Below are 25,355 nucleotides of genomic sequence, written 5' to 3'. Positions count from 1 at the left end.
CTGCACCCCGCACCCCCCCTACTTATATATACTAACTCCAAGATTGCACTACAGTGGGGAAATTGGTATATTTCCTTATCCCCACTGTACCATGTTTTGGTGAACTGGGAAGTGTATTTGCAGAGTTTGTCTGTTTTGTTTCCTGGTTCGGTGAACCAGTGTTCACAAAAGTATACTTTTGGTTAAATGCACTTTTACTGAAGTGGGTTCATACTTCTGTTATTCAAAAAAAAGTGTTTTCGACAAACAGAAATAGACCCACTATTATAGGAAATTATAACATTGTCCAAGCACAAAATACTCACTCTATAGAATATTAAAACATTGCTCCAACAGAGAAGCTAGGAAAAAGGCAAGAGGCAGGATAAAAATAAGACATCTAAATTGAACTTGGGAACATTAAAGAATGTTATTGTGAGGAAAAAGAGAATAAAGGCTGTGGCTGACAGCATCACTTGGGTTGTGGAAGTGGAAGAATATATAGATATGAATTGTGAGCTTCCAAATGTTGTTGATGGTAAAAACAGTGAGAATAATATGACTAATGTGATGATTATGCTTTTGTAACAAATGAAAGAGTAGACATTAATGAGCTAGAGGTGGGAGATTCTTCGGTTCTGGTCAGATGCCGTTAGTAATTGGAGATTTACTTATTAAAAGGACAATATTCACATCTGCAGAGAGGATAATGAGCACTGAATAGTGTTATACCAGACAGAACGAGAAATGCATGATGTGTATAGGGCTGTATAAAGCCTAAATGTAAGGAAATTGGGAGCTGTTTTATTCATATTTGATCAAATGATTTTCCCTTTAAAGACTTACTGACTGTTATTAGGAAATATATAGTCCTCTTAGATAACATGGCTTCTACAGACTTATTTCTCAAAAATCATATGTAGAAGAGACAATCAGATCAGTGTGAATGAAAAGCTTTCTTTTTTTTTTGGTGCAATCACCAACATTAAAAAGTCATAATATGTAGAATATCCTAGGATTGGATTAAGCACTTGGGCTTCAGACCAGTTGTTTTACATTAGGAAGGTTTGTGGCATGCACTGTGGTGGCAGGACAGGTAGCTTTCATCCTTCTAAGTTGGGAACTGCTGATTGAGAGCCCAGTGTCTGTTATTCTTAAAGTGTATTAGTTCTGGTTTAGGCACTTGGGCTTCAGGCCAGTTATTTTACATTAAGAAGGTTTGTGGTCTGCACTCTTGTGGGAGAAGAGGCTGGACTCTGCTCTTCTGAGCTGGGAATTTCTGGTTAAAGGTTTATAGTGCCTGAATATTTGAACTGTATCTTACCGAAATTGGTACACCTTGTTTGCTGTAGCATAGACTAGATCCAGGCCTGCTGAATATAGCTTTGTTTATATGCTGGTTGTTTGTTTGCTTGTTATTTCCCTGGAATGCTAATTCCACCTAATACGCGGCTTCTCAGCACTTCTGTGGCTCACTAGTGATATCTGCATTGCTTACTGTATTTATTTCCTTGTTTCACTTGAAAGAAAGTTACTGTTTGTCGTTTTTGCATTTAAGTTACCTGTAACGCATTGCACTTAAGTTACCTGGCACTTGCTCACTAAAGCAATTATATAAGTCAGCACTAAAAATTAAAAGCACTACACCCTCACTCCCCACTGGCCCTGGTTTTCAATTATTAAGGAATTCCCAATATTATTCTAGCATGTCCAAAGGTCAGTTGTCAGTCTCCTCTCCGTCCAGCTGGTGAATCTGGGAATCTTGAGGCAATGTTACAACTGCCTCATGTACACAGACAACCCTCTCCTCCTCCCAACAAATTCCAACACATGTGAGAGATGCAACCATATAGCCAAACTGGAGGCTAAGCTCTCTCAACTCAGTACTGGCATAACCAGTCAGGAGGAGAAAGAAACCATACTCATTACAATTCCAGTCTCACATAGACCTACCACGACAGCAAACCAAACACATAATCACACAAAAACATACTCGGAGGCTCTAAATAAAGATCTGCCGAAGCAGCAGAGACCTCCAAAGCAGACACCCAAGCAGCCGCTACCCCAAAACAAAACACGTGCAACACATATCTCACAAAGCCAGTGTGCCAAACAGTCACAGCCCTTAAGACTAAACAACACACCTGATACACTTGTAATAGGTGACTCTATCGTCAGGCACACTGACGTCCCGCTCACCAGGCTGAACAAGGAGAGGGTCACGGGTAGCAGCCTGTCGGGTGCTAGGATCCGCCACATAACACAAGCACTCAGGTCACTCCAAGGCAAGTACAAATATGACTCAGTCATTGTCCATGCTGGTGTGAATGACCTGAGACGTACCTCCCTGGACTACATGAAAAGAGACATAAAGGAGCTCTCTGAGCATGTAGCCCAGGCCGGTATGACCCTGACCTTGAGTAGCATCTTACCCTCACCAAGAATGATGCCACAATATGAAGACAAGATGATCAATTTCAACAATTGGCTTAAGTACTGGTGTCATTCAAAGGGGATCCAATGCCTGTCAGCTTGGGATGATATGCTCGACAAGCCACGATGCTTCGCTAGGGACGGCTTGCACCTGTCACCCCTGGGCTTTCGGATATTGGCAAAGGCTCTTGCTACCCCCATAGTGCCTTTTTAGGCAAGGCTCAAAAGACAAACCCACCTCCATAGGTATCACAAGGGATAAGAAACTAAGAGTAATGCTGCTCAACGCCAGAAGTCTAAACCTCAAGATGCACGCTCGAAACTCTCCTTAGCATGGAGAACATCGATATCTGTGCAGTAACAGAAACCTGGTTCAGGGCTCCCGAGAGCACCCCAGCACTACCAGGTTATACCTCATACCATGCTTTTCGGCCCCAAAACTTGGACCGAACCACAAAAGGAGGGGAGTATCGATATTCATCAAAGATACCCACAGCTCCAGGTTGGTGGCAAAGCACGAAGCATCAGAGACTATCCATGTGCAACTAACAGTGGGTAAAACTGCCTTCCAGTTTATAGCCTGCTACAGACCACCCTCCCAAACCCAGGAACCCCACTCGGCCTTCCTGAGAACACTGGAAAATATGAAGGTCTCTCCAAACACCATTATATTGGGCGACTTCAACTACCCAAACATAGACTGGGAGCATTACTCTAGCTCCAACACCCTAGCCCAAAGGTTCCTAGAATTTATAAACTCAAATGCTATGGAACACTCCCACAAGAGGGGAAAACATACTGGACCTGATCATCACCAACATGGGGACTCTATGCTCCAGACCAGAAGTGTATCCCTCACTGGTAAGATCAGACCATAAACTAATCTCACTGGATATTCACATCCCGACCCCACCCCCTGCCCAGAAAACCACAGTGAAAAACTTCTCTAAAGCAAATTTTACACTCCTCAAAACTGAGGTGGAATCCTTCAAAGCCCCCGGGCCTGTGGAAAATACGGCCCAGACCACAGAATCCTTTATAAACGCATTCTATGAACATCTTCAGGAATGCATGGATCATGCGATCCCAAATAAAACCAAGACCCAATCCTCCAAAGGCAGACGTCCTGTCTGGTGGACCCCAGCCATAAACAAACTATACAATAGAAGGAGGAAGCTACTAAATGATAAAGCAAAATCCCAAAAAGGGAAGGCATCACTGATCAGTATTAGCAAAAAACTACAGGCACACATAAAATTGTCTAAGGCCAGCTTCGAGAGAAAAATTGCACAGGACACTAAGGATAATCACAAGGCTTTCTTTAGTTATGTTAAGAACCTGGGTGGTAATTCCCAGATATGCTCAGAATTAGTCCAAAATGACAAAAAATACACCGAACCCACAGACATTGCCAACATCCTAGCTGACAGGTTCAGCGCAAACTTCTCTCCCCCCCCTCCCCACCAAAAGGGCAAATATCTATCCCAGCAGAGTGCTGCCCCCCTGACATCTCAGATGCTCAGGTAAGAGCCGCCCTCTCCAAAGCAAAAAACACAGCATCAATGGGACCAGATGGTGTCCCAGGCTGCGTCCTACATGAACTCAAAGAAGAGCTAAACCCAAACATAAAACTACTGTTCAATCTCAGCCTTACTACAGGATATGTGCCCAAAGAGTGGCGTACAGCAACAGTGGTCCCTCTCCATAAAAGTGGTGCCTCAATGGATCCTGGAAACTATCGCCCCATAAGCCTGACTAGCTTGGTCTGCAAAGCTATGGAAAGGATCATCATGGACCTCATAAATAAAAATATTGGGGACCTACAAACACTGGATCCTACCCAGTTCGGCTTTGTTAAGGGCAGATCCTGCCTCTTAAACCTGGTCGATTTCTTTGAAACAGTCACCAAGGCCATTGACGAGGGGAAGGTGGTCCACACAGCCTACCTGGACCTCGCAAAAGCCTTCGATACAATACCCCACTCGGGCATTATAGATAAGCTCACCAGCTTAAATATAAACCCCTATGTCACTAGATGGATTGCAAACTGGCTCAAGGACAGAACCCACATGGTTAGAATTGCTGGAGCCATGTCAGACTCCAAACCAGTTACAAGTGGTGTCCCACAAGGCTCAGTCCTGGGACCTCTCTTGTTCAGTATATATTTCTCGGGGGTACAGGCCAACACGGAAGGACTGTGGCTGACCAAGTTCGCAGATGACTGCAAACTGGGTGCCATAATCGACTCTCCAGCCGACACAAGCATCCTCCAAAAGGTCCTCATAGAAACAGACAACTGGTGCCAGTGCCATGGCCTCAAGCTAAATGCCAAAAAGTGTATAGTCATCCCCTTTGGCAAAAACAAAGTGCCCACAAATTACCACATAGGTGGAAATCCATTAAGTACAGAAGAAGTAATTAGGGACCTGGGGACCCAAGTTGATAGCAATCTCTCATTTGACAACCACGTGGCCAAAGTGGTTAGAAAAACATTTTATATAGCCCACCTAATCATGAAGGGATTCACATCTAGATCAGGGGAGGTCATCGTAGCTCTTTACTCATCCCTCATCAGGCCCATAATTGAGTACAATGCCCCTTTTGGGATGTACCTTACCAGACACCTGCAGCAACTGGAAAGACCCCAAAAGTACCTCACCAAGAGGATCAAAGGGCTCAAAAAGATGCCATATGCTGCCCGGTTAAAGAAACTCCAGCTCTACTCAGTGGCATACCGCCTGTTCAGAGGCGATCTGTGCCTGATGTATAAAGCCATGTCCAACCTGGAATTAATGGACATGCTGCACCTCAGAAAATCCAAATCCCATCGAGCTACGCGCTCGAGAGACTTGAACCTCAGCACTGAAATAAATAGGACATGCTGGAGGGACAGATTCATAACCCAGAGGCTCCCTTCACTCTGGAATAAAATCCCAGTCCAGGTTAGGCAGAGTCCCTCATTGACTCTCTTCAAGAGGAATCTTGATGAGTGGATGGGAGATCGTAGGTTTACCCCGGGTATCACTTCTGTGTCACTGTTAGATAGAGGCACAGTATACTAACCTCGAAAAAGGGCATAGCAAAATAAATTTAAAATGGGTGGCGAAAGCCAAACACATTCTGGCTAGGCTTATAAATGCCCTAGGGCAGATAGCCTAGTATGAACCTATGAACCTATGAACCTTGCCTAATTGTGGTAACACATGTATTTAAAAAGGAAAGAGTCTACTTATTAAGTCAAAGGAAGACAACTTTTGAAGTAGACATATTACAGTATTTCATTGGCACAAGACAGGATTTTTTCCAGGTGAGAAATACCAAAATAGCAAAAATTGATTTATCTGTGTTGGTTGTTAATGCAAGTAGCATAAGTAATAAAGTTTTTTTTTGGGGGGGGGTTGCTACATTCATGTGACATTGATGCTGTTATTGTTCATGAAAAATGGCTACAGAACAATGATTGGAAACCATTTCTGTTTATGTATAAATGTTTTTACTGTAACAGACATTCTAAAAAAAATCAGGTGGCAGTTAGAATAGGAATTAAACACTGTTATGGGACCTGTGATTCTTGAATCTTTGATGGTAGCAGTAGCTTGACAACAAAAGCAACCCCAGTGCAGATTTAATTTACTGAAGTGTATAAGTAAAGTGCCGATTACATAGAAGAAATCATTTATTTTTAGCATAAAACAAAGGAGGTAAAAATGATAACAGGTGGGGTCCTAAATTTACCAGAGACAGACTGAAATAATGTTTACTGTATGGCATTCATATACAATATAGCTACAGGAACAACAATTGTTGCATGTTGTAAACATACATACCAAGGAACAGAATACATGGGTATTGTTTGTTGCCAAGCAGATGATTGTTACTTCATTTTAATTTTTACCACCTTTGATGTACAGTGATCATGAGATTATAAAGTTTAAACTACTGATGTCACTTCACCAAAATGAAGTCCAAACCAGTACACAGAAGATTAATAACAGGCTATATGGAAACAAACTTTTCAGATTGTAAATAATTGGAGTAATGCATTCAGTAGAAAGATTTCAGAAGAAATGTGACAAATTTTGAAACAGAAATTGTTTGAATACAAAATCAATTGAAAAAAATGATTTGCTGCAAAATCAGGAGGATATACTTCCATAAGAAAAAACACTTTGTTATGACTGTGATATAGGGAAATATTGCCAGCCCAGCTATTTGGAATTTTGTAAATAATTTTGTCATTTGTGAATATTGATATGATTTATACAGAAGTGTATGTTATGTACTGAGCTAAGATGTTTTGACTATGTACCTTGCTGGAACATAGAAAATAAACCTAGCAGTTCAGGACCCATAATTAGCAGCTACTTAATCCAACTTATCCCAAACTAGGTAAAATTACTGGCAACGGCCGAAAGGTCTTTGAAACAGTCTTTATTGAAACAAAATTATAAATGATGTTTTAACTCCACGCACACACTCTTTTGAACAAATAAGTTTCAATTTTAAAACTAATTGTACTCATATTTTATATTTTATTAAGATATTCATCAAGATTGGATATGAATTATTACTTAATATGGTGAATATTTTCATCGAAGATTTTAGATGTGATTGTTGTTTATTTAATTAACGACAAGAAAGATTAGCTTGCTTTAATTTTACAGTACATCTAACTCTGAATGTATAATATGAATAATATTAAATTATTGAACTAACGGATGTACGTATAGTTCAATATAAGTTTAAGTTATAACATATAGGTTATATTTCATATTAATTTCTATTTATTATTATGTTTTTATACATTTTATCATCTAAAGAGTTTTTTATATATCAAACTATGAAACAAGCACTTAATGAATTATTCTTTTAAGTTGTTAACAGTTTATACGAGTCCGAGTACATAGAAACTAGTTTGTTCAAAGATGCTTTGATGAAAGTAATAGAGAATTTGAAATCAAATGCAATACTTTGATACACACACTAGTTTTCTTTAAGATGTAATGACTATTCACTAATTAATTAATTGATTTTAGCATGTGATCTATATGAATTTATTTAAAGGAGCGCACAATGTTGCTGAGTGATTTTCCTTGAAAAAGCCCGATAATATACAGGTGAAAGCGCTTGGAGCATTTTGTTTTAATAAAGACTGTTTGTTTCAAAGACCTTTTGGCCGTTGCCAGTAATTTTACCTTGCTTGGAATAAGTTGGATTAAGTAGCTGCTAATTACGGGCCCTGAACTGCTGGGCTGTGTTTTTTCATTCTTGGTTTTTTCGTTTGTTTTTTTATTTCATAGAAAATAAACCTACAAAACTTAAGAATAGTTGAGGTTAAGTTATTCATAGCTGAGTCATAAACAAAAGATTTTATCTCTCAGTTTCAGTTCAGTAGCAGATACAATGTTTAGAGCTAGAAGATTCTGTATTCCTTGGAAAGAGAAATAGTTACTAGGTTTCAAGGGTAAAAGTGTTTTATTGTTTTATGACTTCCAAGATCTGCAAAGATCTGAGAGATAGGTATTTTTAACACAGATATGTTAAATTCTGTTAGTTTCTGTTTTAGCATGGGAATTGGAGTCAGGCGACAAAAAGTGATGTCATCCAAGCTAACCCAGCAGTAAAAGGAGATATTAATTTAAGAACTCTCTCAGAGAGAGACTGTGCATTTTGTATTTTGTCTTGGACCTAGCAAGAACATCCACTCATCACCATCATCTGCACTTGCCTTGCTGTACATAAGATTTAGCACATAGTATCGCTTTTAGATATAGATAAGAATATAGTAATGCTTAGTTTATTTGAGACTGTCCTGTAATGTTGTTTTAAAATATTTCCAGTGATTTTGAACTCTGAAGTTACTGTGTTGATGTGCTGAGTATTGTGTTGTTATTTTATAATTTATTATTAAACATATTTAAAAATATCTTTGTGGCTGATATTTGTGAGACATATTTAAGCTCTTAGAGTACTTGCATATCTATTTGGTGACACTGTACAGGCCACTCCTAATAGCCTGGTGCTTGGTCAGAACTACTATTTGGATTTATAGCAACATTACACAGTAGGATTGGGCACTCTTTGTTAAGGGCCTTAAAAGTAGCTGATAAGAGTGGTTGGTGGCAATGGAAGCTACCTTATAATCCAGGCAGAAGGGGGCATAGCTAGTAAACCTGCGTCAGCCTTTCCCAGGATTGTCTGTGTGTTTCTGTATATAAATCAAACCTCAAAGAGTGTGTGTGTATGTGTGTGTGTGTGTGTGTGTGTGTGTGTGTGTGTGTGTGTGTGTGTGTGTGTGTGTGTGTTTGTGTCAGCTACTTGGGCAGGGACACAGAGCACTGGTTGGACAGAGAGGGTGTTGGAGGTTTTGGCTTCGCCACTCAACTGAGATCTCAACTTTATAGCTGTGCCAGTGGGGAGCCTTACTGGGAATCTAAAGAAAGAGGGAGAAACCAGCCCCAGACTGACTGTGGTCTCCCTGTGCTCTTAAGGATAATTGTACTTTACTGTGTGTGCACTTGTCATCCTCTCAGTGTGTACGTCCCATAGCTGTTGCCAATGGTGAGAATTGAGGCTCCTTGATTACTGGGCCAGTGCAAGGGTATCACATATTAATTGGTGGCTTTCTCTTCCCCCCCAAAAAACTCAAGCTAGTTTTTCAAGTGACCCTTGAGAAACATTGCTTGAGAGGGATGATCCTGCCTGGAAATACCTTACCCCATTCCCTGTCTTGAGATGCCATCTGTGTTGACATTGCTAACCTTACTGTGGTGCTGCACTATCATACCATATGCTTTCAACCTTAGGCTCCACCTTAGTAATGTGGCATTTTGCTGGCTGGCTCGATGTAGCCATGTTAAGAGATTGTGGTTTGTAACTACAATGAATTTCCTTCCATACAGATAAGACTGAAGTTTCTGCAGTTCCCACACTATGGCTAGATATTCCTTTTCTACAACTGCATAGCATTCCTCCCTGGGTTGGAGCCCATGACTGAGATATACCACTGGGTGCTCTTCTCATTCTGAGGAAACCTGGCTAAATACAGCCATGGTTTGAAGCATTTACCTGCACAACAAATTATTTGCTGTAATCTGGACTGGCTAACACAGGGGGTCCTCCCTGGGGTCCACACTACCTTATCTGGCTTGTTTTTCCTTGTCAGGTCTGCAAGGTGAGCAGCTATAGTACTATAATTGTGGACAAACATTCTGTAGTACCCCGCTGTCCCTAAGAATGCCCTCACCTGCTTTTTGGTAACAGGGACAGGCCGTGCCTGAATGGCTTCCACTTTGGCAGGTTCTGGCCCGATCTTAAAACTCCCCACTATATGTCCTTGGTAAGAGACCTCTGCCATACCCACCTGACATTTGCTGGGCTTAATGGTCAACCCTGCCCTCTGTAGTCTGCCTAGCACCTCCCAGACATGCTGAAGGTGCTCTTGCCAGGAATGGCTGTAGATGGCAATACCATCTAGGTAAGCAAGGGCAAGCCCTCCTGCTCCTGCTAGGATATGCTCTACCAGCCTTAGGAAAGTTGCTGGGGCATTTTTCATCCAGAAGGGCATCTTTGCGAACTCATACAAGCCAGAAGGAGTCACAAAAGCTGACCTCTCTCTAGCACTGGGAGTCAAGGGCACCTGCCAGTAACCCTTGGTAAGATCAATAGTGGTAAGATACCTTGCCCCACCCAGCTGCTCTAGGGCTTCATCTGTCCTAGGCATGGGGTTAGCATCTGACTCTATGTGACTATTTAATTTCCTGTAGTCCACACAGAGCCTGGTGCTGCCATCCTTCTTTGGTACCAGCACAACTGGGGAGGCCCAGGGATTGCTGGACTCCTGGATTACCCCTAATTCCAACATTTTTTGTATCTCCTCCCTCAGAGTCTGTTTGACTCTCTCAGGCACCCTATAAGGGGCCTGCTTAATAAGCCATTGGGGTCCTATGTCCACATGGTGCTGCACCAGGTGGGTGTATCCTGGTTTCCCAGTGAACATGTCCCCAAACTCCTGCAACACTGCTTGGATTTCTCAAACCTGGGTAGGGGATAGCTGCTGGGACATTGCTACCCCTTCCACTGAGGTGTCAGTCCGAGCCTCACTGAAGAGATTTGTCACCAGATCCTCCTCAGACTCCTCCTGCCATCCACTGCAATTACTCAGCACAAGGGCTTCCCTATCATGGTAACATTTCATCATGTTAACAGTTACTGCCTAGCAGTTCTACCATGTAGTTAACATTACTGATCTTCCTTACTACCTTGTAGAGTCCCCCCCAAGCTGCCTGCAGCTTGTTGTGTCTGACAGGCATGAGAACCATTACCTGCTGCTTTACAGCATACTCTCTAGCTTGAGCATTCTTGTCCTACCAGACCATTTCTGCTGTTGAGCTTCTGCCAGGTTCCCCTGGGCCAAGCCCATGAGGTTCCCGAGCCTTGTCCTGAGGAATATGCCACAACAGACTCCTTGTGTGATTCACACTCATACTCCCACTCATCTCGAATCAGATCTAGAGGTCCCCTCACCCTATGCCCATACAGCAACTCAAAGGGTGAAAACCTATGGATTCCTGGTGAACCTCTCTGTAAGCAAACAACAGATGGGGAAAATATTTGTCCTAGTCCCTCTTAAAATGGTCTGCAAATGCCTGTAGCATGGACTTGAGTGCAGAGTTTAATCTCTCCACAAAACCATTAGTCTGGGGATGGTAGGGGTGGTCTTTACATGCTTCACCCCACAGCACTTCCACAGACAAGCAAGCAGGACTGCTGTGAAATTGGCACCTCTGTCGGTCAGTATTTCTTTTGGGAAACCTATCCTGCTGAAAATCTCTAACAAAACATTTGCCACCTTTTCTGCCTCAGTGGAGGACAGGGTATCTGGTAGCAGTCTACTACCACTAGGATATACTTTTTCCCTGTTGAACTTGGGGTACTCAGAGGACCCACAATATCCATAGTTACCCTCTGAAATGTCTCCTCAATCACAGGCAAAGGCATCAAAGGAGCTTTCATCTTGTCTCCTGCCTTGCCTACCTTTTGGCACTATTCACAGGTCCTGCAGTATCCTGTTACATCTCTGGAAATCCCAGGCTAACAAATGTTCTGCATAATACATCTCTTTGTATGTTTTATGCCCATATGACCTGCAAAGGGAATATCATGGGGTATGGCTAGAAGTTCCAGATGGTAGGCTCTGGGCCCTACCAACTGATGTATTCTCTCATCATCTAGCCCTCCCTCAGGGGTTCACTTTCAATGCAGTAAACTTTTGTCCCAGTATATGAACTATGTGCCTCACTGGCCACCTCACTTAGGCCTTGTCTCATAATATAGGGTCTGAGAGCTGAGCCTGTCTCAACTCTGCCCTTATAACCCTTCCCAGCTCCCCTTCCACAGGAAGTCTGGTATTCTCTGACAGTGGTGCCTCACTGTCAGCCTGGGTACTACTACTCACCTCTGCCCTTTCATAGGTAGGTACTAGGCTATTAGCCCTAGGGCCTATACAAGCCCAGCCAAAAAGGTACCCTGGCTTTTGCCACCAAGAGAAAATTATTTTCCTGTGCCACTGTCGAGCAGAGCCACAGAAGTGATTCCCGGGGTGAATTTCCTACTTCCCATTCCAACGTCAAGATTTTTCTTGAAGAGTACTTATGAGGAGCTTTGTTTGATATAGATAGGTAGTTTATTCCAGAGAATGGGAAGTCTCTGGGACAGGAATCTATCCCTCCAGCATGTTCTGTTTATTGTGGTGACAAGGTTTAGGTCCCTAGAGCATGTAGCTCGGAGGGATTGGGACTTCTTTAAGTGGAGCATGTCCAACAGCTCTGGGTTTGACATAGCTTTATATGTTAGGCAGAGATCACCTCTGAGTAGGCAATATGCGACGGAGTAAAGCTACAGTTTTTTGAGACGGTCTGCTTAGGGCATCTGTTTGAGGCTGGTAATCCTCTTTGTGAGGTATTTCTGCAGCCTTTCCAGTTGTTGTAGATGTCTTGTGAGGTACATACCAAAAGGGGCATTGTACTCTATAATGGGTCTAATGAGTGATGAGTAGAGGGGAACAATGACCTCTTTTTTTCTGGATGAGAAACCTTTTGTGATAAGGTGTGCCATGTAGAAGGATTTCCTGACTACTGTGGCAATGTGATTATCAAAGGAGAGACTACTGTCCACCTGTGTCCCAAGGTCTCTTATCAAACTTTCGGTGTTAAGTATACTACCGCCTATGTTGTAGTTCATGGGTACAGAGTTTTTAGCAAAGGGGATGACAATGCACTTTTTGACATTTAGCTTGAGGCTATGGCTTTGACGCCAGGCATCTGTCTCAGTGAGGCCCTTCTATAGGATGTCCACATTGTTAGGAGTTTCGATTATGGCTCCTAGTTTACAGTCATCTGTGAACTTTGTTAGCCAAAGACCTTCTGTGTTAGCCTGTAATTCAGAGAAGTAGATACCAAACAGGAGAAGACTCAGGACTGAATCCTGTGGTACTCCACTTGTCACTGGTCTGAAGTCGGATTTGGAGTCTGCTACTTTCACAGTGTGGGTTCTGTCAGTGAGCCAGTTGGCAACCCATCTTGTGACATAGGGATTTATACCTAGTTTAGTGAGTATATCTATAATTTCAGAGTGTGGGGGGGGGGGGTGTCAAAAGCCTTGACAAGATCTAGATGGTTGTGTGAACCACCTTACCCTCATCCACGGCTTTGGTGACTGCCTCAAAGAAGTCGATCAGGTTTAGGAGACATGATCTGCCTTTTACAAACCCAAACTGGGTGGGGTCTAGAGTTTGGAGATTACCAATGTCTTTGTTTATAAGTTCCATGATGATACATTCCATGGCCTTGCAGACCAGGCTCATCAGGCTAATGGGGCTGTAGTTACCAGGGTCCGTGGTGGCTCCCCCCTTGTGGAGTGGGATAACTGTCGCTGTGTGCCATTCAGCAGCCACAAAGCCTGAGGTGAGGCTATGACTGAACATGGTACTTAGGTGGGGTGCCAGTTTGTTCTGTAGTTCATGTAGAACTCAGCCTGGGATGTTGTCTGGTCCCATGGATGCTGTGATCTTGGCTTTGGAGAGTGTGGTTTTTACCTGTGCAGCCATGATTGCAGGAACTTTGCATTCTTCCAGTATAGAGATGGGCTCTTTAGGAGGTGAGAGGGGGGTAAAGTTAGCACTGAACCTATCTGCCAGGATGTTGGCAATATCAGTTGGGTCTGAATATTTAGTGCCATTGTGCTGTAACTCAGAGCAGATCTGAGTGTTGCCATTGAGATTCTTGACATAGCTATAGAATGCTTTGTGGTTGTCTTTAGAATCAGTGGCAATTTTGTTTTCCTAACTAGCTTTGGAGGATTTTATCAGGGATTGCAGCTTCTTACTGAGTCTGATCAGGGAGCTCCTCCACTCATGGGATTTTATTCTCGTTTGCAACAGTTTCTTCCTTCTGTTGTACAGTTTGTTTATGGCAGGGGACCACCAGATTGGCTTCCTTTTTTTGGAGGATAGCATCTTGGTTCTGTTTGGGATGGCACGATCCATGCACTCGTGTAAGTGCTTATAAAGTGCAATTGTGTAGGATTCAGTAGTCGTAACTGTATTGGCCATCTGCATGGGTGTCATGAAGTTCACCACTTCTGTCTTAAGAAGCATGAAATTGGCTTTGGAGAAATTTTTTACCATGGTTTCCTTAATGGGGGGGTGGGGGCAGGATATGGATATCTAGGGTAATTAGCTTATGGTCAGATTGGACCAATGAGGAGTTGACATCAAGTGTGGAACACCGGTCACTCATGTTGGTAATGACTAGATCTAGGATATTATTGTCCCTGGTGGGGGTGTGGATAAGTTGATCCAGGGCATTGGAGTTTAAGAATTCCAGAAAGTGTTGAGCAAAGGAGTTGGTACATGAGTAGTTTTCCCATTTAATGGTGGGGTAGTTGGAATCGCCCATTACTAGGGTGTTTGGTTGAACCCTAATATTTTCCAGTACATCAAGAAAAGATGAGTGGGAATCCTGGGGCATGGTGGGGGATCTGTAGCAAGCTACAATTTGGATTGCAGTTTTTCCCAGAGTTAGTTGCACTTGGATAACCTCAGATGCATTATGCTGAGCAACTAGCCTGGAGGTGTGGATATCCTTAATGAATATGAACACACATTCGCCTTTGGTGTTCCGGTCCAGGTTGCATGGCCGAAAAGTGTGGTATGAGTTATAGCCTGGTAGTGCAGGGGTGCTATCTGGAGCCTTGAACCAGGTCTCAGTCACTGCACAGATATCGATGTTCTCCATTTTAAGGAGTGCCTCGAGTGAGTGCATTTTGAGATTTAGACTTCTAGCATTGAGTAGTATCACCCTCATTTTTGTTTGCCTGTTCCTGTTACGGTGGTGAATTTGTCATTTGAACCTTGCCTAAAAAAGGCACTATAGGGGTGGCAAGAACCTTAGCCAGTATCCGGAATCCCAGGGGTGACAGGTGCAGGCCATCTCTAGCAAAGCATTGTGGTCTGTCGATCATGTCATCCCAGGCAGACAGATACTGGATCCCTTTAGAATGACACCAGAAGCTTAGCCAATTGTTGAAGTCAGTCATTTTGTCCTTGTACTGAGATATCATTCTGGGTGATGGCAGAATGCTACTCAGGGCTAGGGTCATACCTGCCTGGGCTACAAGACGGAAAGCTCTTCCATGTCTCTTTTCATGTAGTCCAGGGAGGTACATCTCAGGTCGTTCATACCAACATGGACAATGATAGAGTCATATCTGTACTTGTTGTGGAGTGACCTGAGTGAGTGGGTTGTGTGGCAGATCCTGGCACCCGACAGGCAGCTGACAGTAACCTTCTCCTTGTTTAGCCTGGTGAGTGGGACATCAGTGTGCCTGAGTATAGAGTCACCTATGACTAGTGTGTTGGGTACATTGTTTACATTATTGGCTGTGGTTGACACTCTATCCAAGGAAATACCAGTACCGACAAGCAGCTGTGGTTTACCTTCAGTCACATGGCTACAGGGTAGCTCCCTCCCTGAAGTAACCACCTCACCAGTCCGGGCTGCAAGTGTGAGGTCTGTCTGGGTCTCCTCCAGGCTACCAGGCCCACATGCTTGTCTCCAAGTCTGACTGGGTGTAACTGCATGTACACAGGGTACTGCATTATCAAAATCATTCCCTATCAGGACATCTGCAGGGATAACCTCAAACACACCTACTTGCTGGCTTTGTTTTTCATCCTCCCAGTGAAGATTAACCCTAGCCAAAAGTATTTGGAATGAGGTCTCTCCTATAGCTCTGACTGGAGTGGACTGCCCAAGCAAGTAATTCTCCTCTTTAACCATTGCAGGCTTTACAATGGTTAGGTCCAAGGCTGTGTCTCTCTTAGCAATGACCTCCTTCCCATTTACTGAGATAGGATATAACCCCTTGTGGTAGTTTGGTACCCTAGTTCTCTCATGACAACTTACTGCTGGCATTTTGTCATTCCCATTACTGGCTCTCCAACCTTTTGTTCCCCACCTTGCCTACTTGGACATCTATATGCTACATGACCCCACTGGTTGCATTTAAAACATTTAACCCTTGGTCCTGGATGTGTACCTGGACTAGTGGCTTCCCCTGCTACTGGCAGACTCTGTTGGGGCAATCTGAGCTGTCCACCATGGGCTCCCTTAGACCCATGAGCAGCACTGGGTGTCCCTTTCCTGTGCAGTGATGCCTGGCTTGCTAGGTATAGGTCTTCCTTCTTCCCCAACTCATTTGCAGTACTGCATTGTCTATCAGCTAACCAGACTCCCATGTCCTTAGGCAAAGTGCTAAGGGCTTGTTCCCTCACCAAAAGGTCTGCCAGCACTTCAAAAGTGGTGACCTGGTGGCCACTCACCTACCTATGATAATAAGTACTTAGTTCAGAAATATAAGTGCAGAAATATATTCACACACACTTTCATCTGCCTTGCATCTATGCTCATAAACCTTTTTCTATAAGCTTCAGATATTAACTTAAAGCATTCTAAAAGACAGTTTTTTACAATATTATAATTTAAGCAATCAGTATCAGACAGTTTAGAAATAGCAGTTACAGCTTTACCATTGAGTACGGGAGACAGGAATCACACCAAGAGCCCTTGGTTAACATTATACTGTTTATATACCCTCTCAAACATATGAATGAAACTATTAAAATTATTCCCCCCTGTAAATTGTGGAAAAAATTTACTGACCTTTGTTGCTTCTGGGGTTCATTTACTCCCTTCCCCATTACCTCCGTGACTCTGGCGAGGAGTCAGCATATCCTTTTCATGTTGCCTCTGCCTCTGCTTCTCTTCAACCTCTAACATCACAGTTTCTCATTTTCCTCAGCCTCTAGACAGCTCAGTCTCTCTGCTGCTACTATTTCCAAACACTTGGCCTCCAGCACAAGTTGTTTTAACTCCAGATGGATTTTTAAGTCCTTTGTGGAAAGGTTGAGCTGTCCATTTTCTGTGAGTTGCACATTCCCTAGGCCAGTCTGATATCCTCCTGGTTGCTATTCTGTGAGGCAGCTGTGACTAACCTGCAATCATGTCTCTTTAGTCAGGTTAGCATGTACCAGTCCTTTAGCCTGGCACATTTCAGCCAACTGGCTCTTTGTCAGCTTGCCATACATCTCTACTGACATGCTTGCATACTCTCCCTGGCAAACTAAGCTAAGAAAAAAAAACAAACAAAAAAAAAAAAACAATTGTGATGTGAAACTCTGAATGTTCATTGCATGGCTGATTAGGAGTACAAACACCTTCAGTGACCACTGTACACAGGCTACAGGAATTCAATATCCACATCTACAAGCCAATTCATTTGTGATATGGCTATCTCACCACTGTCAACAAATTAATATGTGATGTGGATATCCCATCACTGTCCACCAGTTAATATGTGATGGCCCTGCATTGGTCCAGTAATCAAGGAGCCTCAATCCTCACCACTGGCAAAAGCTAGGGGATGTACACACTGGTAGGATGACAAGTACACACATAGTAAAGTACAATTTCCCTTAAGAACACACAGAGACCACAGTCAGTCTGGGGCTGGTTTCTCCCTCTTTCTCCAGATCCCCAATAAGACTCCCCACTGGCCCAGCTATAGGGTTGAGATCTCAGCTGAGTGGCCAAGCCAAAACCTCCAGCACCCTCTCTGTCCAACCAGTGCTTCATGTCCCTGCACAAGTAGCTCCACACACACACACACACACACACACACACACACACACACACACACACACACACACACACACACACACACACACACTCTTTGAAGTTTGATTTATATACAAAAACACACAGACAATCCTAGGAAAGGCTGGCACAGGTTTACTAGCTATGCTCCCTTCTGCCTAGACTATAAGGTAGTTTCCACTGCCAACAACCACTCGTATCAGCTACTTTTAAGGCCCTTAACAAAGGGTGCCCAATCCTACTGTGTAATGTTACTATAAATACAAATGGTATTTTTGACCAAGCACCAGGCTATTAGGAGTGGCCTGTACAGTGTCACCTAATACATATGCAAGTACTCTAAGAGATTAAACATGTCTCACAAACATCAACCACAAAGATAAGTTTACATATATTTAATAATAAATAATAAAAGAACAAAACAATAATTAGTACATCAACACAGTAACTTCAGGGTTCAAAATCACTGGAAATATTGTTAAACAATATTACAGGGCAGTCTCAAATAAATACAGAAAACATCTAAACTAATTTTTACTATATTAATATCTGTATCTAAAAGAGATACTATGTGCTAAATACAGCAACACAAGTACAGATGATGGTGATGATGAGGATGTTGTTGCTAGGCCCAAGACAAAATACAAAATACACAGTCTCTCTCTGAGAGAGTTCTTAAATTAATATCACCTTTTACTGTTGTGTTAGCTTGGACAACATCATTTTGTCACCTGACTCCAGTTCCCAGGCTAAAACAGAAACTAACAGAATGTAACATCTCTGTGTTAAAAATACATATTTCTCAGATATTTGCAGATCTTGGAAGATGTAAAACAATAAAATGCTTTTACATTTGAAACCTAATAATTATTTCTCTTTCCAGACAATACAAAAACTATTAGCTGTAGACATTGTGCCTGCTACTGAACTGAAACTGAAAGATAACATCTTTTGTTTATGTCCCAGCCTCAACTATTCTTAAGTTTTGCAGGTTAATCTTTTATGTTTCAGCAGGGTACACTGTGGATACATCTTAGCTCAGTACATAACATACAGTTCTGTATAAATCATATCAATATTCACAAATGACATAGAATTATTTATAACATTCCAGGTAGCTGGGCTGGCATTATTTCCCTATATCACAATGATGACAGATATAAAATGAAAGAAATGGATATGAGGTCAAACTATAACTTTCAAATATCCTCAGACACAATGGATAGTAGATATAGTTATAAAATTTTATGTTAAACAGTTTGACTGTATAAAAACTAAGGTAATTTGACAAGTTGCATCCAGGTAATTTCAGATACTGACATTACACTAGTAAAGCATAGGGAGGAGATAGAATTTGTAATAACCATTACATCTATTATTCCCAGGGTCATTTAAATATGAAGAGATTCCTCAAGATTGGAGAAATGTATTGTTAAACCCATCTTTAGGCGAAAGAAGAAGTAGGACAGAACTACAGTCACATGGACCCACATGTCTATTTTCTTGTTGTGGAATAATGGACAAAAATTATTTTGGATAAATTATTGTAAGAAATGGAAAGGTTGGGACTTGTAATCCTGTATCATCAGGCATATATTGAAAATAGTTGTCTAACCACCTGCAGCACAATGTTCTATAATAATATAATATATATATATATAAATGAAAAATGTTTCTTACAATATAATTTATGTAGACTTATCTTTGGCCTTTAATGGGAGTTATACATAAAACACTGATCAATAAATTACAACAACTGTATATTAACATAATATTGATAAGATGGATAGCTACATGGTTTACAAATAGGAACATGGCAAGCATTATATAGCAAATGGACAGATGAAATTCTAGGTTAAGTCATTGTGTCTCACAGGGCTCTCTCCTTGGTCCCTATATGTTTAGGCTGTATCTTTATGAGTCATCTTTTTTAACTCAGGTGTTCTACAGTCTGCATATAGATAACTTAAAACAGTAAAAGAACTTGACTAAATTGGCCAGTTGGACACAGGAGAATAATATGCTAACAAATGCATCAAAACCTATGGGAGGCATAGACTGAAGGGTGAATATGTAATATACTACAAAATGATTGAAACCATGGATTCATTTAAAAAAACTGGGGATGTGGATAAATCCAGCTTTGACTGTTTTCTGATAATATCAGCAAAATGGATAATTATAGTTCTAAAACCATGGTCCGTATAAAAAAGATTTATAAAGTCTTGGAAATAAGAAATGATGAAATCATTGTGCAAGTTACATTATTCCCAAATTAAAGTATGGAATAAAATATGGAAAACTAATAAGAAAACTAGAATGAGTAAATTGTAGACTGTGCAAGGTATATATATATATATATATATATATATATATATATATATATATATATATATATATATATATATATAAATAAATATATATATATATATATATCTACTAAGGCAGTCCATGGATATGAAATTTTAAGTTGTTATAAAAGATTAAAACATCTGAACTTGTATAGTATCTTCTACAGATGTTTAAGAGGAGACCTTATTAAGTTATATAGGGCTTTTGGAAACAACCACCTCTAGGAATGCTTGGGGCTATCAAACAGTAGTAGAGAGGCATTGGCCAACCTGTGTAGGAAATTATGTATGGATGAAAGATGTACCAAATGGTTCTCTGAGAGAGCAGCTGATGCCTTGAATAGATTACATGGTTATATTAAAACAAACATTAGTTTAGATATTTAAAAAAAAAAACTGGACAGTTATTATGGGCTGACTATTTTGGTATACTGGCAGGCTGTACTTGAAATATGTGTAAGTATGTATGTATGCATGTAGATACATCCACATAACAAACCAATGCAGTTATTGCAAATATACTTCACAGGACCACTGCCAGTAGGACAAAATCAGCAGTACTATATGACAATGGTGGACACTTAGTCCAAGTTGCCAGTAGTTTCACCATGTAAGAAAGCAAACCAGCAATCTGTACTAAAAGGCTTAGATAACTTGTATACATCCCTAAGGAAATTCAGAGTAATCAATGAAATAATTTAGTGAACAAGAAATAATTGAATAGGTAAAGGAAAGTAGAGTTCTTTGGGTACTTTATATATATATACTAGGCCAGCCACAATCAGCATAACTAATAGTCTAGATAAATGATCGGCTAAAAGAACAAATTTAGAACACGACAACAATGGGACATTGGCTAGATGGATGTAAGAGATTGAATTAACCAGAAACTATCTAAATAACAGACTTCATAAGAATCATAAAATTTCGGTGCAGGTACATAAAGGCAGTGAATATAGCAACTGTTGCCTTTTGAAATTGAAGAGATTAAATCCAACAACTGTATGACACATGATAGCAAATGCAGCATAAGCATGTTTCTGGTGGTACGTAATAACAGAGCAACATGTTTCAACCCGAAGTACTAAACTGGTTAACATGGGTGGAAGTTGTGCTTACCAGAGAAATGGCATTGAGGCATAAAATCCTACTTGGATAAAACTGAGTATTAACTACCATATGGGAGGGAGGCCAAGATGTAATAGCAAAAGGTAGAAACTTAAATAATAAGATTCAAACCATCAAGACAGAACAGCACCTTATATAAATATGTGTATATCATGATGTTACTATTTTATTATGGGAGTATGCTGTGTCAAACAAAGGGCTGGGATCTAGAGTAGTAGTAACAACCCCCAACCAACCAAACAGATATCGGATTATAATTTGTGAGTGACATGGAGATAGCTTGTTTGATTTGTTTCTGTAGCTTTTTTGATTTGTTTCAGGTACCTTTTCACTTTTGGCTAACTAAAGTGTTTTTTTTCTTTTTACATTAAGAAGACTAAGACTGCAATTCCAGTGGCAGTAGAAAGGTAGACTGGTATGTCAGAGTTGGGAAACACGAAGGGAAATGTAAAGTGATATTGCACTGGCTAGAGGGCTTTTTAGTTGGTTTAGTCACTTTTCTTTGAGTCTATAAATTTGGCCCATTTTTTCAGCATTTGGCTTATTTCCACATAGCTTACAAATGCTTAGCATACTCACCTATGTTTACAGCATGTTTGGCTTGCATCCAGTGCCATGCAGGCTAAGATAAGTACTTTAAACTGAATTGCACTTTTCTAAGCACAATATTTCAACTTAAAAAAGGGTTAAAATAGCAATCAGGTTATCAGTAAAGAATGCATTATACCTACCACACATAGTACTGACTCAGCATACAGACCAACATGTACTGAGGCAACCCTGCTATTCCCCAAAAAACTCCTAGACATTTGTCCTGCAAAAAGAATTCTCAGCAACACAAAAATCACTCCACCAAGACAACACCAAACACAATGCATACAGCAAACCCTTTGGGGCTTCAACTACAAAGTCCATGAGGCACAGCAACATACTACCCAATATTGTAGTCATAGGAGACTCCATTGTGAGTCACACAGATGTCCTGCTCACCAGCCCACCAGACTGAATAAAGAGAGAATCATGGTCAGTTGTCTGACAGGGGTCAGGATTTGCCAAATCACCCGTACACGTCATTAGACCACAAATACCAGTATGACTTAGTCATTGTCCATGTGGGTGTAAATGGCCTGAGATGCACCTCCCTGGACAATATGAAGAGAGACATTATGGAGCTCTCTGACTACATGTCCCAAGCTGGTATGTGCCTAGCATTAAGCAGCATTCTACCTTCCCCAGAGATGATGCCACAGTATAAACAAAAGATGATTGACTTCAACAATTAACTTATGGTGACATTCCAAGGGAGTACAATATTTGACAGTATGAGAAGATATGGTAAATAGACCACATTGCATTGCAAAAGATGGTCTGCACCTGTCCTATCTAGGATTTTGAATATTGACTAAAACACTGTCATCCCCCACAGTGCCATTTAGGGAATCTCAAACTGACAAAGATGTTATTACTGGTATTACCAGGATCCTAAACAAGAAACACCAGTCCCTCCAGGCTGAAGAATATGGACATCTGTGCAGTTAGTGATACATGGTTTAAAGCTGCAAAGAGTACCCTAGTAGAGCAGGGCTAGAATGCCTTCCACATATTTAGGCCAGCTACTGAACAGGCAGGGATCAAAGTTGGAGGTGTCTAAATCTATATCAACAAAATCACTTTAAGACTAGTGAAATAGGATGACATGTTTGAGCTTCCATGTCCAGATTTCCATAGGCAAATATCACATCCTTGTAAGCTACAGGTCACCCTCTATGATCCCCCCCCCAAAAAAAAAAAAAACTGGGATACTTGACCACTAACTTACAAATCTGGAAATTCCTGGACTTTGTAAATGCAAACACATTGGGCCAGATTGTCCATACACCTACTAAGGGTACAAAATACTTGACTCAGTCACAAACACAGGAGAATGCTTCAGCACCCAGGGCAGTGTCCTCTACATACCTCTCAACTCTCCAGATTTTCATAGACTGTCCAGATTTTTGTCTCAGACTTTTGATCTGTTTCTCATAAAATTTTTGGTTTTCTAGAAGATCATTCCGTATTGAAGTCAGAAAATAATGACAGACATTTGAGTTTTAGACTGCATACCTTTCAAAAAAATTCATACTAATGCAAAACCTGTTATTCTATCAACTTTCTAAGTTTATTTCAGCAATAATTTTAAATTGTCTTTATTTTTGGGCCTTTGTCCCCCCCATTATCCAGATTCCTTCCATTAAAAGATTCAGAGATACGGTCTTTTATTGTATAAGTATGTCTACTTCATAATAAAAAACAGTTCTGTGACCTTAAAAAACAGAACAAAACATGTATGAAATATTCTAAGGCAAACTTCCTACTACTAAGTAATAACCTATCATAATTTCAAGCCCATTAGACTTTGGGAACACAGCTGTCTATTCATAATTAACAGAAATCCTGTACAATCAATGCCAATAAATGCACACAGGCACCTGTGCCTACCAGAAACAGGCTCAAAACTTGCACATGATATAAACTCCTGGTGGAAGCCAAACATAAATAGGTCTTATAACAAAAGAAAAAAGGCTATTACCAAGATAAGGAAGTGCTACACCCAGCATGATTAAAACCACTCTCATCAATCTAAACAAACAACTAAGAGGGCAAATTAAGTCTAATAAAGCCAAATTTGAGGTAAAAATAGCATCCCAGGTAAAGGACAACCACAAGGCTTTCTTTAGCTATGTATGTAACCTCAATGAAAGCATACAGCAATATGCAGAACTGATTGCAAATCTACCTGAAGTTGGGAGATATAGCAAGTTGGCTTTCTGAAAAACTCATCTCTCATTTTACCCCTTCTCTCCCCCATTCTGCCCCCAGAAAATACCATCAAATACCCCCCCAAACTATCACTAGGAACCAGGCCCTAGATGCACTCTCTAAGGGCAAAACCACTCCATCAATGGGCCATGATAATATCCAAGGATGCTTCCTAAATAGCTTGAAACATGACATATTAGAACCACTGGAGTCACATTTTAACAATAGGCTGCAGGCAGACTTTGTGTCATGTAATTGGAGAACTGCAATAGTCATCCCTCTGCACAAGAGTGGGCCATCAATGGTCCTTGGTAGCTACAGACCCATAAGTCTGACTAGCCTCATATGCAAAGCCATGAAAATAATTATCAAGGAAATGATCAATAAGAACATAGAAAACCTCCAAACTCTGTACCCAATCCATTTGGTTTCATCAAGGGCAGTTCATGCCTACATAACCTGTTAGACATCTTTGAGAAGGTCACCAAAGGCAATGGATGAGGAAAAAATGGTGCATATTGCCTACTTTGATCTGGCCAAGGCATTTGATACAATACCCTACTTAGGCATTGTAAATAAACTCACCTGTGTTATGTACTAGATAGCCAGCTGGATTTCTGATAGGACCAAGATAGTTAAGATAGAGGAGACCACCTCTACAAAAAGGCTGAACACTCAGAGCTGTGTGCTGTATCCACTCCTTTTTGGTATATATTTCTTGGAATTCAAGGCCAATGTCAAGGTCCTCTAGCTGACCAAGTTTGCAGGTGATTGCCATCTATGAGTACTCATAGAATCCCCCAAGATGCTCACATCCCACAGGAAGGCCTAACACAGACAAATGACTGGTGCTGAAGCCACAGCTTAAAACGCAGTGCCAAAAAATGCATAATAGTACCCTTTGGGAAGTCAGACATCCTAGGGAATGACCTCAGTGATAGTACACCCCTAAGAGCAGAACCAGTAATCAGGGATTTGGGTATGTATGTACATAGTAACCTGTCTTTCAACCAACATGTGTCTAAGGTAGTAAATAAATCATACTATGTTGTTCAATTTATAAGAAAGAGCGTGGCATATAAGTTGAAGAAAGTTATTGCCCTACTGTATTTGGCCCTCATTAGGCCCATCATTGGGTAGAATGCCCCCTTCAGTATGTAACTGGCCAGGTACATGAAACAACTGCAATGTCTACAGAGTTTCCTCACAAAAAGAATACAGAGTATAAATGGCATGTCCTATACAGACCACTTCAAATCTCTATAATAAGGACTGTTGAGGTGCAATGTATGCCTGGAATACAAGGTATCTTTGGATCCCACTCTGATGGACCTTTTGTATATCCACAAAATGAACAGCATCAGAATTACTCAGTCTAAGGATTTAAATTTTGCTTGTGACACAAATGGGACATGTTGGAGAGACAGGTATTTCATCTCAGGGAATT

This window comes from Protopterus annectens, chromosome 1.part1, assembly GCF_019279795.1.
Source record: "Protopterus annectens isolate FY-2018-M chromosome 1.part1, PAN1.0, whole genome shotgun sequence".
NCBI lineage: Eukaryota > Metazoa > Chordata > Ceratodontiformes > Protopteridae > Protopterus > Protopterus annectens.
This window is presented reverse-complemented; position numbering follows the sequence as displayed.